This window comes from Macaca thibetana, chromosome 4, assembly GCF_024542745.1.
Source record: "Macaca thibetana thibetana isolate TM-01 chromosome 4, ASM2454274v1, whole genome shotgun sequence".
NCBI lineage: Eukaryota > Metazoa > Chordata > Mammalia > Primates > Cercopithecidae > Macaca > Macaca thibetana.
This window is the reverse complement of record NC_065581.1, coordinates 154429700-154445565: the sequence shown is the minus strand read 5'-3', so window position 1 is coordinate 154445565 and position 15866 is coordinate 154429700. Positions and strand designations below refer to the sequence as shown.

At 40.9% G+C, this 15866-nt stretch overlaps 2 protein-coding genes across 14 annotated transcripts in view; one reads left to right on the top strand and one right to left on the bottom strand.

Moving 5' to 3' along the window:
- Positions 1-15866, top strand: part of GTF3C6 (general transcription factor IIIC subunit 6) — a 1097326-nt gene that overhangs the window by 887693 nt on the left and 193767 nt on the right. The window lies entirely within an intron of this gene.
- CDK19 (cyclin dependent kinase 19) overlaps positions 1-15866 on the bottom strand; it is a 217127-nt gene that overhangs the window by 179589 nt on the left and 21672 nt on the right. For 7 of the 13 annotated variants that reach the window (XM_050789075.1, XM_050789076.1, XM_050789078.1 and 4 more), the window contains exon 1: positions 12199-14746. The exons of 4 other annotated variants lie outside the window; for them this stretch is intronic. The gene's annotated coding sequence lies outside the window, so the exon portion shown is untranslated. Of the gene's footprint in view, positions 1-3540; positions 4277-12198; positions 14747-15866 lie in introns of those variants that run through there. 2 more of the 13 variants (XM_050789072.1, XM_050789080.1) reach the window with 2 other exon arrangements.

Below are 15866 nucleotides of genomic sequence, written 5' to 3'. Positions count from 1 at the left end.
TTGGGAGGCCGAGACGGGCGGATCATGAGGTCAGGAGATCGAGACCATCCTGGCTGACACGGTGAAACCCCGTCTCTACTAAAAAATACAAAAAACTAGCCGGGCGAGGTGGCGGGCGCCTGTAGTCCCAGATACTCGGGAGGCTGAGGCAGGAGAATGGCATGAACGCGGGATGTGGAGCTTGCAGTGAGCCGAGATCTGGCCACTGCACTCCAGCCTGGGCGGCAGAGCGAGACTCCGTCTCAAAAAAAAAAAAAAAAAAAAAAAAAAAAAAAAAAAAAAAAACTAATGCAGCAATAAAGTATGAATTTATATACACTGAAAGTAACAATTCAACCTTTTAAATTATGTGAGAGAGCCAATCCATATGCAGTAGTCCCCCCCTTATCTATGCAGGATACGTTCCAAGACCCCCAGTAGCTGCCGGAAATCTGGGATAGTACCAGACACCCTACACACACAGATTTTTTATCTAATAACTAAAATGACTACTAAGTGACAGGGAGTATCTATAGCATGGATATACTGGACAAAGGGATGATTCATGTCCCCAAAGGGACAGAGGAGGACAGTGCTGGACAGCACAAGATTTCATCACACTACTCAAAATGGGTACAATTTAAAACATGAAATCTTTATTTCTGGAATTTTCCATTTAATATTTTCAGACCACAAGTCAGTAACTAAAACAGCAGAAAGCAAAACCACAGATAAAGGGACTGTTATATAAAGAATATAAAACAAATTAAAGGCTGGGCACAGTGGGTCATGCCTGTAATTCCATCACTTTGGGAAGCCAAGGCCGGTGGATTGCTTGCGCTCAGGAGTTCAAGACCAGCGTGGACAACAGGGCGAAACCCCATCTCTACTAAAAATACAAAAACTAGCTGGACATGGCAGTGCACACCTGTAGTCCCAGCTACTTAGGAGGCTGAGGTGGGAGGATCACCTGAGCCCAGGAGGTTGGGGCTGTAGTGAGTCCTGATCACACTACTACACTCCAGCCTGGGTGACAGAGCAAGACCCTGTCTCAAAAGAAATAAAAAAGAGGCTGGGTGTGGTGGCTCACACCTGTAATCCCAGCACTTCAGGAGGCCGAGGCAGGCACATCACAAGGTCAAGAGATCGAGACCATCCTGGCCAACACGGTGAAACCCTGTCTCTACTAAAAATACAAAAATTAGCTGGGTGTGGTGGCAGGCGCCTATAGTCCTAGCTAATCAGGAGGCTGAGGCAGGAAAATTGCTTGAACCCCGGAAGCAGAGGTTGCAGTGAGCCAAGATCGCGCCACTATACTCCAGCCTAGCAACGGGGCGAGACTCCATCTCAAAAAAAAAAAAAAAGAAAAAGAAAAAGAAAAGAAAAAGAAAAAATAAATTAGGTGGAAAAATATACTTCACAAAATAAAGTATGGCAGGCCCCGCAGCTCAAGGTACATTCTCTTCTTAGAACCAGAAATTATTGGGAATATCGTAGAAAAACAATTAAAAACAGACCTAGAAGAGGATAACGTAAAAGAAAAAAGGAGAAAGTAGCACTGTAAAGCTATTCTGGTGGCAAGATTTAATTTAATTCTGACAGTAATGTTGAAATACGCAAGGTACTACATATGCTAGGCAGTATGGGAGAAATCTACCTTGTTCCAATGTCATAAAATAAAAATAATCATGAAATATGAAAGGCTTTTCAGAAAACATTCACGCAGAAAAATTAAGGATTTAATCAGGTAAAATATTTAGATCTCAGATTTTATTTCATTCTTTTCTGGTAATAGGGATAAAAGACTACAAAATATAGCTGATATCTGAGAAAAATGAATCAGATAAATTTTATCAGCTGTTAAATTTAAAAGAGAGGGGCATATTATCTTTATGGAGTATTTAGAAATCTTTAAAAGTATCAACAAATAATTAGAAAAGAAGGAACAAAGTATTGTCTTAAAACCTGATGACATGTCAAGGAAAAAACAGTATTTTAAAACATTGGCCCTGAAGCCAGGTGACTTGAGTTCAAATCCAAGGTAGCTCATTTAAGTGCTTTGTGACATCAGGCACCTAATCTCTCAGTATAACCTGTGTTGTTCAATGAGGACACCTTCAGCATCTCTCCGATTTATATTGAATATCAGTGAAAAAAGGTTTTTAAAAACGTTATAAATTACAGAATGCTATTTTATGCAAAAATTTAAGCCAGTGCATTCTATTTAAATTAGTGACTTAACAAAAGTTGTTAACTAAGAACCAGAGAAAATAGCCGGGCACGGCAGCTCATGCCTGTAATCCCAGCACTTTGGGAGGCTGAGGCAGGTGGATCAGGAGTTCAAGAGCAGCCTGGCCAACATGGCAAAAACCCCATCTCTACTAAAAATACAAAAATCAGCTGGGCGCAGTGGCACGCACCTGTAATCCCAGCTGCTCGAGAGGCTGAAACAGGTGAATCTCTTGAACCTGAGAGGTGGAGGTTGCAGTGAGCCAAGATCGCGCCATTGCACTCCAGCCTGGGCAACAAGAGCAAAACTCTGTCGCAAAAAAAAAAAAAAAAAAAAAAAAAAAAAAACAGAGAAAATATTCCTTGCCCAGCCAGAGAATCTGGGGAGCTATGTGAGGAAGCCCGAAGAAGCACAGCGAAAGTCTGAGATGGCCAAAAGAGCCTAGAATAGTTAGTTTCAAAGCTAAATGGCAGCCAGAAGAGCACAGTCCCCAAGAGATAATTATGTCAAATTACTAATTTAGCAACAAGCCCAGCCTCAGCTGTATCTTCTCTTAATTCCCAAACAGCCTTCTAGACGGCACTCTCCTCTAAAGCAGTGCGTGTGACATTCTGAGTTAAGTGCATTTGACATACTATGTTGAAACACAGTGACTACTTGAATATTACATATAATCCTGAAAACCAAAGAGATAAATTCCCATCCAATAAAACAATAATAGCAGCAAAGGCTTATATAGTATGTTTGATGTGCCAGGCACAATTCTAAGAGTTGTACAAGCACTAACTCATTTGGTCTTCACAACTCTGAGATAGGTACTATTATACTTTAAAGACGAAGAAATGAGACAAAGGGAATTTAAGAAACTTGCCCAAAAGCATGCAGCCAGAAGTGGCAAGTCAAACCCAGACCACTCCCAGAAACATGTTCTTAGTCACCACATCATCCAGCCTATGAAATTAAAATCATACAAACCGGCATCTATCTATATGTAAGAAGCCAAACAATTATACGTGTTCTTAAGTATTCAATCATCTATATATTCCTCAGCATATGCAACATTTTCTCAGAAAATTCCGATTAAAATGTCGTATAAAATATGTAACAAAATGAGAAATGTGTGATATGAAACTAAAAGAAAAATTAGAACTTTTTCAAAACAAAAGGCCTTAAAATTTAAAATCAGTATATCCGAATAACAAATAATATTGGTGTAAGAGTAGCAATACTGAGTATTTCTGTTTTTTAAACTTGCTGCCATTTGGTTATACAACTCACTCAAACATTTTGTAAACTTTAAAATCTCAATACAATAAGATACCACCTCATACCTTATGACGGCTACCATCAAAAAACTAAACAAGGAAAAACTAAAAAAATATAAAAGAACAAGTGTTGGTGAGGATGCAGAAAACCTGGAAGCCTTGTGTACTGTTGGTGGGAGCACAGAATGGTGCAGTTGCTATGGTAAATAGTATAGCGGTTCATCAAAAAAGTAAACACAGAATTACCATATGATCCGGCAGTTCCATTTCTGGGTATGGAGTCAAAAGAACGAAAAGCAGGGACTCAAGGAGATACTTCTACACCCATGTTTGTAGGATGATTATTCACAGTAGCCAAAATGTGGAAGCAATCCAAGCTTCCCTTAACAGGTAAGTGGATAAACAATTGGTAGCATATACATATAACAGAATATTAGCCATACAAAGGAGGGAAATTCTGACACGTGCTACAAGCTTGAAGGCATTATGCTAGGTCAAATAAGCCCTCACAAAAGGACAAACACTACAGATCCCATGTACATGAGGTAGGTACAGTAGTCAAATTCATAGAGACAGAAAGCAGAATATGGTTGCCATGGGCTAGGCTTCGGAAGGGGAGAATGGGGACTTATTCCTTAATAGGTGCAGAGTTCCAGATTTGTAAGATGAAAGAGGTCTGTGGATGGATGGTGGTGATGGTAGCACAATATGAATGTACTCAATGCCACTGAACTGTATACCTAAAAATAGTTAAGATGGTAAATTTCTTGTTATGTGTATTTTATCACAATTTTTTTTTTTTTTTTTTTTTTGAGATGGAGTCTCGCTCTGTCTCCCAGGCTGCAGTGCAGTGGCCGGATCTCAGCTCACTGCAAGCTCCGCCTCCCGGGTTCACGCCATTCTCCTGCCTCAGCCTCCCGAGTAGCTGGGACTACAGGCGCCCGCCACCTTGCCTGGCTAGTTTTTTGTATTTTTTAGTAGAGACGGGGTTTCACCGTGTTAGCCAGGATGGTCTCGATCTCCTGACGTCGTGATCCACCCGTCTCGGCCTCCCAAAGTGCTGGGATTACAGGCTTGAGCCACCGCGCCCGGCCCACAATTTTTTAAAAAGTAACATGTGCTAAGTATAGAAAATCTAAAAAGGGAATTGCAAAAAGAAACACAAAATTATTTCATCTCCCAAAAAAACACTGTAAACCCGTTTAATGTGTATTGTCATAGAGTTTTTAAAAATCATACTATACACTTTTTTAAAAAGGAATTCCTATCAATGTCTTTCTTACAAACATTAATCCTCTTTAGTACTGATTTAATTTTACTAAAAGTTTAATTGGAAGTCTTTTAATTCAAAGGTTAAAATTATTAAAGTATAATTTTTGCCCCACTAAAACAGCTTTGTTATCAAAATAACCACTTGAGTCCTCTAGGTTTCCCAGCAGAATGGCTTTTACTCAGAGTTACCACAGAGTTTCAATTCTTGTATTATTAACCAAACCAGTCTTGTATAAGCAATCACATGTATTACTACTTGGGTAAATTGTACTAAATTGTTCTCCCTACCTCCATTATCCATCCTCTTTGTGGCAAACACTACTGGTTGCCTAGTATACACCCATTCTCCCTCTCTTCCTTAGGAACAGACCGTGGTTTTATTCTGGGTGGCACATATCCAGGTAAAAGTGTACATTTCCCAGCCTTCCTTGCTACTAGGACTGGTCAATAAGCTAGAAGTGGAAGTCATTGGATGAGACACTTACAAGATAGCTACTTAAACGGAACTTAGCTAGAAGAGTCTGTAGCTCAGATACGGTGGATGGCACTCCAGCAGTCATTCTGGACAATAAGGGTAATGGAAGCTGTGCCAAGGGACAGTCAAGCAGACAGAAGGAACTCAGGTCTTTGATGATCCTAGAGTCATCATGCCAAAACTGGACTTCAGTGTGAAAAATAAACCTCTATTTTGTTGAGACCACCTGTTTTGTATTGTAGGTGAACCTAAATCTAATATACCCACCTTTACACTGCTGTATCAGTCATCTTTCTAAAATACAAATCAGAATCGTCAAAATCCTTATCTTGGCACACAGGACCTTTCATTATTCCTTTGACCTCTGTTTATATCTGCAGCCTTACCTCCACCCATAAAGAACCAATTACAGGCTTCTAATACCACCCCGCCTTTGCACAGGTATATACACTCTATTTGGAATAAATGCCCTTCGCAAGGGTCTTTCTCCATGTATCCTTCAAGTCTCAGCTCCTCCAAAAAGCTTTCCTGCTGCACTCACCCTATACACAAGTACAAACAACAAACTCGTGCACCAAATATGAATGGACAATGTTCCTTTGTGCTTACCTTTCTATGAAACTATAATGTAATGTGGGGATGTTTTGGTCTACCTCTGTCATTAAAGTGAAAGGCCTTGAGGATAGGAAACCATTTGTAACTCTTTGACTTTCCATAGCCCTTAGCACAAGGTCTAGACTAGGGCATAAAGAAGAACTCAATAAATGTTAGATGAATAAATGAAGTTCAGAGAAATAGTCATTCTGAAGTACTTCAAAAACCTTGGCTGGGCACAGTGCCTCACGCCTGTAATCCCAGCACTGTGGAAGGCTGAGGCAAGACGATCACTTGAACTCAGGAGTTTGAGGCCAGCCTGGGCAATATAGTGAGACCCCATCTCTACAATAAATAAATAAAATTTTTAAAACCTCATATTCTCAAGCACTTAAAAGGAGGCCGGGCACTGTGGCTCACACCTGCAATCCCAGCACTTTGAGAGGCTGAGGTGGGCGGATTACCTGAGGTCAGGAGTTTAAGACCAGCCTGGCCAACATGGTGAAACCCTGTCTCTACAAAAATACAAAAATTAGGCCAGGCACGACGGCTTACACCTGTAATCCCAGCCCTTTGGGAGGCCGAGGCGGGCAGATCACCTGAGGTCAGGTTTTCAAGACCAGCCTGGCCAACATGGCAAAACCCTGTCTCTACTAAAAATATAAAAATTAGCTGGGTGTGGTGGCACACGTCTGTAATCCCAGCTACTCGGAAAGCTGAGACAGGAGAATCACTTGAACCCAGGAGGTGGAGGCTGCAGTTAGCTGAGATGGCGCCACTGCACTCAAGCCTGGGTGACAGAGTGAGACTCCATCTCAAAAAAAAAAAAAAAAAAAAAAATATATATATATATATATATATATACACACACACACACAAAAATTAGCCAGGCATGGTGGCTTGCACCTGTAATCCTAGCTGCTTGAGAGACTGAGGCAGGAGAATCACTTGAACCTGGGAGGAGGAGGTTGCAGTGAGCTGAGATTGCACCACTGCACTCCAGCTTGGGCAACAGAGTGACACTGTTTCAAAAAAAAAAAAAAAAATCACGCTGTTGCCTTCATTTCAAATCACAACACAAATAAAATCTCCTACCAAGGTATATATCAGAAGACATCAGAATTTATTTTAAGACAGTTGGTAATACTTAAATTTCCTTAACTACAAAATACCATTTTTCTTCCAAAACAAACCAAGCTTCCTGAGTGGATAAACCTATTTTTTTCAGTACGGTTGTTCAGCTGTTCAAGAGAAGACAATGGAGAACATGTTACCTCATTTCAAGACATCTCTACAACAAATATTTATTGAGGATCAATTATGTGCCAAGCATTGCACTGCACAATTAAAATACTGAATGATGAGCTGCATGAAAGAAGAAAGTTCCAAGGTACTATGAATGCAAAGGAGGAGTATCACATCTTCCAGAGATGAGAAAGCAGAGAGGAGGTGGCATTTAGATATACTTTTAAATTTTTTTAAAGGAAAAATGAAACTCGCAAGAAAGAGATTTTAACTTCTCATTTTTTTATAATCTCAAGTTTGTTCTTAGGTAAGACAGAAGAAGCCAGTGTCTTTTAGTGCCTATTACATAGCACTATGTAGTTCTCTATGGACATTATCTTGATTAACCATCCAAAAAGTTACAAAGAAAGAAAATGTGTGAGATATTGGTGTATTAGTCCATTTTACATTGCTATAAAGGAATACCTCAAACTGGCTAATTTATAAAGAAATGAAGTTTATTTGGCTCATGGTTCTGCAGGCCATATAAGAAACATGGCACCAGCATCTGCTTCTGATGAGGGCTTCAGGAAGCTTTCAATCATGGCACAAGGGGAAGGGGAGCCAGTGTGTCACATGGCAACAGAGGGAGTAAGAGAGAGAGGAGGGATATCCCAGATTCTTTTTGTACAACCAGATCTCCCTGGGAACTGACAGAGCAAGAACTCACTCATTACCCAGGACAGCAGCAAGCCAGTCGTAAGGGATCTGCCCCCATGACCCAAACACTTCCCAGTTGGCCCTACCTCCCAACACTGAAGGTCCATTTCCAACCTGATATTTGGAGGGGACAAATATCCAAACTATATCAGACAGTTGCCTGTTCCCAGTGATAAGAAACACAGCAGAACTCGGTGAAAGCAAGACCCGATTTGGGCTGGGTGCAGTGGCTCACACCTCTAATCCTAGCACTTTGGGAGGGCAACGCAGGCAGATGGCTTGAGCTCAGGAGTTCGACACCAGTCTGGGCAACACTGTGAAACCCCATCTCTGCAAAAAATACAAAAATTAGCCAGGCGTGTTGCCACATCCTGATAGTCCCACCTACTCAGGAGGCTGAGGTGGGAGGATTGTTTGAGCTCAGGAGGTGGAAGCTGAGGTAAGCCAAGATCATGTCACTGCCTGGGTGACAAAGTGAGTCCCTGTCTCAAAAAAAAAAAACCCTATTGAGAGATACAATCAGTTCTTACTTTAGAGTCCAAGAATCTCTGTCAATAACTTCCCAAAGTGGCTCCCTCACCCCACCTCAATCCCAACTCCCCAGAATAAAAATTTAAAGATTCCAACAAAAACTTTGTGAAGTTTAAAAGCTAATGCTACAATTACACACCAAAACAGAAGCAACTTCTCAAAGAAACCTGCTATCCTCAACTAATAAAAGAAACAGAATTAGTTAGAGAAAAGGACATGATATAACAGCTTTTATCTGTCCAAACAAAATTGAATTCTTGCTTGTACCCTCCCCTTCTAAATAAACCTAGAAACACAGGAGGAAAATAAGAACAAAAGGACAGAATTTCCACTCTGAAATCATGCTGCTGGTAAAAACTGCTATTTGTCCCTTTTATGCCTGCTCAAATGATACCACAGTTTGGTCCCAGGTTCTGGGAAATCCAATCAACCCTCCTCCTGGCCACTTATCAGTCCTTCAACCCAGTTGCCTAACTGGACACTGAATCCTAGCTCCTAAAAAAAAAATCCCTTGGACTTTTTTCCCCAGTTCTGCACCTTTTCTACCCCCACAGCTACCACTAAGAAACAGGTCCTTATCATTTCTATTTGGACCTAACAGCCATCTGCTTCCAGTGTCATCCAACTTTTGTCCTTTCCACCATCCACATTGCTGCAAAACTGATCACAAAATTCTCCTCTGTAAAACTATACAGCAAACTGTTAAGCAGTGGTTATCTCTAGTGAATGGGATTACAGGGACTTTTCACTGCCTATTTTTTTATTATTTGTTTGCATTTTACAACAAACGTATTCCCTTTACAATCAGAAAAAAAAATCACTATTTCCATTTTGGGAACAAAAATAATTTATTCCACTTGGAATCTATTACTCTCTTTCTCCATCAGGTTAACACCAAATTCTTTAGCCTGGCATACATTACCATGCTCTCCCTCTCTCTGAAACACATTTTCAACCTCCGTCCTGAGTATTTGCTCTAGACATCCTGAATGACTTGCTGTTGTTCTTTCCTTCACTATTTTATACATTTTGCTTCCTCTGCATAGACTACAAAGATGTAACAATAATCTTGAGTCTGTTCCAAATAGGCACTCTATCTCTCACTAATGGCCGTCATGAATTATTAACCTAAGAAGAATGAAGTTTCACTTGTTCACCTGGAGCACACTACGCCTACAGTCTACGGCCTACAGTCCCACCATTACACCAACATACTAAATTCTTTCCTTCTGATCAGCGCGACTGATGTTTTTAAAAGAATAAAATGAAATGACACTTTGCATCCATAGCCTGAGAGATGACATGGGAAGAGGCAGCACAATGCAGAGTACTAACTTTGGGCAGGGGCAGGAACAGCAGACAAATATAGGGCAAGGACCCTTGTTAAATTTGCTGCACAACTTTTCAGAGTATAATTGCTTTACTTGAAGTGTTGGAAATTTCCACATCAAGTAAAAGCACAATAAAGTTAAATTTGAAAATACTAAGAATATCTGAGCTGGGTGCAGTGGCTCACACCTATAATTTCAGCACTTTGGGAGGCCGAGGCAGGCAGATCACTTGAGGTCAGAAGTTCGAGACCAGCCTGGCTAACATGGTGAAACCCCATCTCTACTAAAAATACAAAAGTCAGCCAGGCGTGGTAGTGCACACCTGTAATCCCAGCTTCTCCAAAGGCTGAGACAGGAGAATCACATGAACCCAGGAGGTGGAGGTTGCAATGAGGCGAGATCATGCCATTGCTCTCCAGCCTGGGCGACAGAGCAAGATTCTGTCCTTAAAAAAAAAAAAAAAAAAAGGCACTTCCAAACCTAAGTATTAGAGCTTAAACCACAAAACTCTAAGAAGAAAACAAAGCAGTAAATCTTTGCAACCTTGGATCAAGCAGTGGTTTCTTAGAACAAGCAACAAAAGAAAAAAAAGAGATGGATTAGACTTTACCAAAATTAAAAACTTTTGATTCAAAGTGAATCACAAAACCAAAGAAGTGAATCATCAAGAAATTGAAAAGGCAGGCTGGGCACGGTGGCTCACACCCGCTATCCCAGCACTTTGGGAGGCTGAGGCGGGTGGATCACCTGAGGTCAGGAGTTCAAGAAAAGCCTGGCCAACATGGTGAAACCCCGTCTCTACTAAAAATACAAAAATTAGCCGGCGTGATGGTGCACACCTGTAATATCAGCTACTCGGGAGGCTGAGGCAGGAGAACTGCTTGAGCCGGGGAAGAAGAGGCTGCAGCGAACCTCTGCACTCCAGCCTGAGTGACAGAGCAAGACTTCATCTCAAAAAAAAAAGAAAGAAAAAAGTGAAAAGGCAACTCAAAAAAACAAGAAATATTTGCAAATTATACATCACATAAGAGCATAGTATTAAGAATATAAAAAGAACTCTTAAAACAATAAAAATACAACCCAATTTTAAAATGGGCAAAGAATTTGAGTAGGCATTTCTCCAAAGAATATATGCAATGGTCGCTAAGTACACGAAAAAATGCTCAACATCATAAGTTATCAGGGAACTGCAAATCAAAACCACAGTAAGCTACCACTTCATGCCCATGAGGATGACTAAAATCAGAAAGACAGACAATACCATATGCTGACAACGATGTAGAGAACTGAAACCCTCATACACTTCAGGTGGAAATGTGAAATGGTACAGCTGATTTGGGAAAGACGCTGGTAGTTCTTCCAAAGGTTAAACATCCTAACAGTTAACATATTATGCTGCAATTCCACTCCTAGATATATACCCAAGAGAACTGAAAACATATGGCCCAACAAAAACTTCTACAAAAATATTCATATCAGTATTAGTCATAATGGCCTAAAAGTGGAAACAATCAAATGTTCATCAGTTGATGAATGGATAAACAACATGATATAACCACACAGTCATTTGAAAGAATGATATACCCGGCCGGGCGCGGTGGCTCAAGCCTGTAATCCCAGCACTTTGGGAGGCCGAGACGGGCGGATCACTAGGTCAGGAGATCGAGACCATCCTGGCTAACACGGTGAAACCCCGTCTCTACTAAAAAATACAAAAAACTAGCCGGGCGAGGTGGCGGGCGCCTGTAGTCCCAGCTACTCAGGAGGCTGAGACAGGAGAATGGCCCGAACCCGGGAGGCGGAGCTTGCAGTGAGCTGAGATCCGGCCACTGCACTCCAGCCTGGGCGACAGAGCGAGACTCCGTCTCAAAAAAAAGAATGATATACCCATACATGCTACAATATGGGCGAACTTTGATTATGCTGAGTAAAAGCAGCAAGACACACAATAACATATATAGTATGATTTCATTTGTACGTAATGTCCAGAATAGAAAAATCCATAGACAAGCCACAAAAAGTTGATTAGAGGATACCAGGGAAATGGGGAGTGACTGCTAATGTGTACAGAGTGTCTGTGGTGATGAAATGTTCTAAAATTAGATAATGGCGATAATTATACAACACTGTGCATATGCTAAAAACCACTGAATTGTCCAAAAAAAAAAAAAAACCCGGCTAGAAGGCCCTAAACATTTAACTAATGGAAAATGCACTAATTCATCCATCAGTCAATATCCTAGAATGTTTATAGAAAAGTACATTCTGACAATTTTTGGTAACCAATTTGCCTTCACCAATCTCCCTTCATTAGAGATCACAGGCAAATACAGTTGATCCTTGAACAATACAGGGCTTAGCGGCGCTTACCCCACACACAGTCAAAACCCACCTACAACTTGACTCCAACAAACTTTACTTATAGCCTACTGTTGACTGGAAACCTCACCAATAACATAAACAGTCAATTAACATATATTTTATATGTTATTTTAATTACATACTGTATTCTTACAATAAAGTAAGCTACAGAAAGAAAATGCTAAGGAAACCATAAGAAAGACAAAATATATTTACTATTCATTAGGAGAAGTGGATCATCATAAAGGTCTTCATCCTCATTGTCTTCACATTGAGTCGACTGAGAAGAAAGAGGGGAGTTGGTCTTGCTGTTTCAAGGATGGCAGAGGCGGAAGAGGTAGAAGGGGAGACAGAAGAGGCAGGCAAACTTAGTGTAACTTTATAGAAATACATCATAGGCCTTGCGCAGTGGCTCATGCCTGTAATCCCAGCACTTTGGGAGGCTGAGGCGGGCAGATCACCCGAGGTTGGGAGTTCGCGACCAGCCTGACCAACATAGAGAAAATCTGTCTCTACTAAAAATACAAAATCAGCCGGGCATGGTGGCACATGCCTGTAATCCCAGCTACTAGGGAGCCTGAGACAGGAGAATCACCTGAACCGGGGAGGCAGAGGTTGTGGTGAGTCGAGATCAAGCCATTGCACTCCACCCTGGGCAACAAGAGCGAAATTCCATCTCAAAAAAAAAAAGAAATAAATACATCATAATTTCTGCCTTTTTTGCTTTTTCATTTCTCTAGAAATGTTTTGGTATGGTACCATTCCTTCTTCCACCATCTGCCTTAGTTTCAGTGTCTGTATCATAGAAGAGTAGATGTTGTAAAAGAAGTCCAAAGCAGCCTAAATAATCAGAACCATTTTGCCAGCTTGTCTAACATCAATTTGTTTCCTGATACTGCTTCTTTTGTGTCTTTTTCCTCATCATCTGGTACTGGTTCAGAAGCACTCATCTCCATCAAGTCATCTATTAATTCCTCTGGTGTGCCATCTATTGGGTCTTTAATTCTCTCAGATCTATATTTTAAAATCCTTCATTCCCCCATCTTTTTTTCCATACCCACAATTTCTTTCATGATTTCCTTAACTGGCTCTGCCATAAACCCTGTGAAGTCATGCACAACATCTGGACACTGTTTTGTCCAGCAGGAATGTATTGTTTTGAGCTTGATGGCTTCTGTGGCTGTAATAATGGCATCTTAAATGGTGTAATCCTTCTAGACTTCATGACGTTCTCCCTATTGGGGTTTTCTTTCATAATGTAGACAATCCTTTCCATAGGGTACCGCGTGTAACGAGCCTTAAAGGTCTTATGACCCACTCATCTACGGGCTAAATTAGAAATGTGTTTGGGGGCAAATAGATCACTTCAACACTTTTGGTGTTGAACTCATTGGGCTATGAGGGATCACGGGATTGTCTAATATCAAAAGAACTTTAAAAGGCAGTCCCTTATGGGCAAGGTACTTCTCCTTAGGGAACAAAGCATTGATGGAACCAATCAAGAAAAAGGGTTCTCATTGTCCAGACATTCTTTTTGTAAAATGAAAAGACTGGCAGCTGGTGTTTATCTTTTCCTTCCAAGGCTCAGGGGTTCACAGCTTTATAGATAAGGGCAGTCCTAATCATAAACCCAAACTGAATTTGCACACAATGGTAGAATTCTATCCTTCTATCCCTTCTTGCCTTAAATCCTGGGACTTGCTTCATTACTAATAAATGTTCCTTGTGGCATTTTTTCCAGAATAAGGCCCTTTTGTCCGCATTAAAAACCTATTCAGGACCAGGTGCAGTGGCTCACGCCTGTAATCCCAGTACTTTGGGAGGTCGAGACAGGCGGATCACTTGAGGTCAGGAATTCGAGACCAGCCTTGGCCAACATGGTGAAACCCCGTCTCTACTAAAAATATAAAAATTAGCTGGCATGGTGGCGCATGTTTTGTAATCCCAGCTACTCAGGAGGCTGAGGCAGAATCGTTTGAACCCGGGAGGCAGAGTTTACAGTGAGTAGAGATTGTACCACTGCATTCCAGCTTGGGCGACAGAGCAAGGCTCTATCTAAAACAAACAAACATACAAACACCTATTCCAGCAGATATCCTTTCTCCTCAATGATTTTTTTTTTTTTTTTTTTTTTTTTTGGAATAAGGTCTCACTCTGTCACTCAGGCTGGAGTGCAGTAGAACAATCACAGCTCACTGTAGCCTCTATCTCCTACGCTTAAGTGATTCTCCAACCTCAGCCTCACAAGTAGCTGAGACTCTAGGTAACGTGCCACCATATTTTATTTTATTTCTTTGTAGAGACAGAGTCTGACTATGTTGCCCAAGCTGATCTCGAACTCCTGGGCTCAAGTGATCCTCCTACTTTGGCCAGCCAAAGTGCTGGGATTTACAGGCGTGAGCCATGACACCCAGCAGAAATATTGTTCTGAGCTTTCATAATCCAATGATTTTCTTAATGGCATCTGGGAACGTATCTGCTGCATTTACTGTTATCTTGACTGGGTTTTGCGGGGTTTTTTGGTTTCGTTTTGTTTTGAGACATAGTCTCGCTCTGTTGCCCAGGCTGGAGTACAGTGGCACGATCTTGGCTCACCGTAACCTCTGCCTCCTGGGTTCAAACAATTCTGCCTCAGCCTCCCGAGTAGCTGGGATTACAGTCGTGTGCCACCATACCCGGCTAATTCTTGCATTCTCCAAAAAACTTTATGTGTAAGTGGACCCGCACAGTTCAAATTTTGTTCAAAGGGCAACTGTAGTTTTCATTATCTTTATAAATTCTGTTACAGACTTAAATGTTGGGATAGGAGTTAGAAAACCCAATATATAGCTATTCATGTACTCAACACCAATATATCAGATGCTGAAACATATCATATGATATTAAGGATGGCACTGTATATTTCTGGACTGCTTCTGAGGCAAGCAATTTGAACCATAAAGATTCCACATAGCCCTAAAAGCTTACGTTGTGTTTATACTGCTACCCATAAGTACATCCAAGAGAATATTTTTAAGTTTTTAATTATATAGGTTCCTAGGCTGGGCATGGTGGCTCATGCCTGTAATCTCAGCACTTTGGGAGGCGGAGGCAGGTAAACCACTTGAGGTCTGGAGTTCAAGACCAGCCTGGCCAACATGGAGAAAACCTGTCTCTACGAAAAATAGAAAAATTAGCCCAGTGTGGTGGCAGGTGCCTGTAATCCCAGCTACTGGGGAGGCTGAGGCATGAGAATCACTTGAACCTGGGAGGCAGAGGTTGCAGTGAGCCAAGATCACACCATTACACTCTAGCCTGGGTGACAGAGCAAGACTCTTGTCTCAAAAAATAATAAAATAAAATAAAAAATAAATATAAATTATATAGGTTATTAAAACTCCTACTTTATGTAAATCAATGTAGTAATAAGAAATATTGATCCACTGATTCACTTTGAAATTTATAATAAGGATCATGATAAAGTCAAAAATTAATTACATTTTGATTTACATACGCTTTCCTATCCCTCTGCATATTTCTACTTTAGAAAGTTCTGTCTCTCAGAAAAACAAAGTTTTTAAAACTGGACATCTGTTGATCATAGTGCTATTTATAATAATAAAAAGTTATAAATAAGCATCGATCAACAGAGTAAATGGTTAAACAAATAAATGTACACATATACAGACTATAGTTATTAAAAATGTTGAACAACGGCCGGGCACAGTGGCTCACGCCTGTAATCCCAGCACTTTGGGAGGCCGAGCCAGGTGGATCACGAGGTCAGGAGATCAAGACCATCCTGGCTAACACGATGAAACCCCGTCTCTACTAAAAATACAAAAAATGAACCGGGCTTTGTGACAGGCGCCTATAGTCCCAGCTACTCGGGAAGCTGAGGCAGA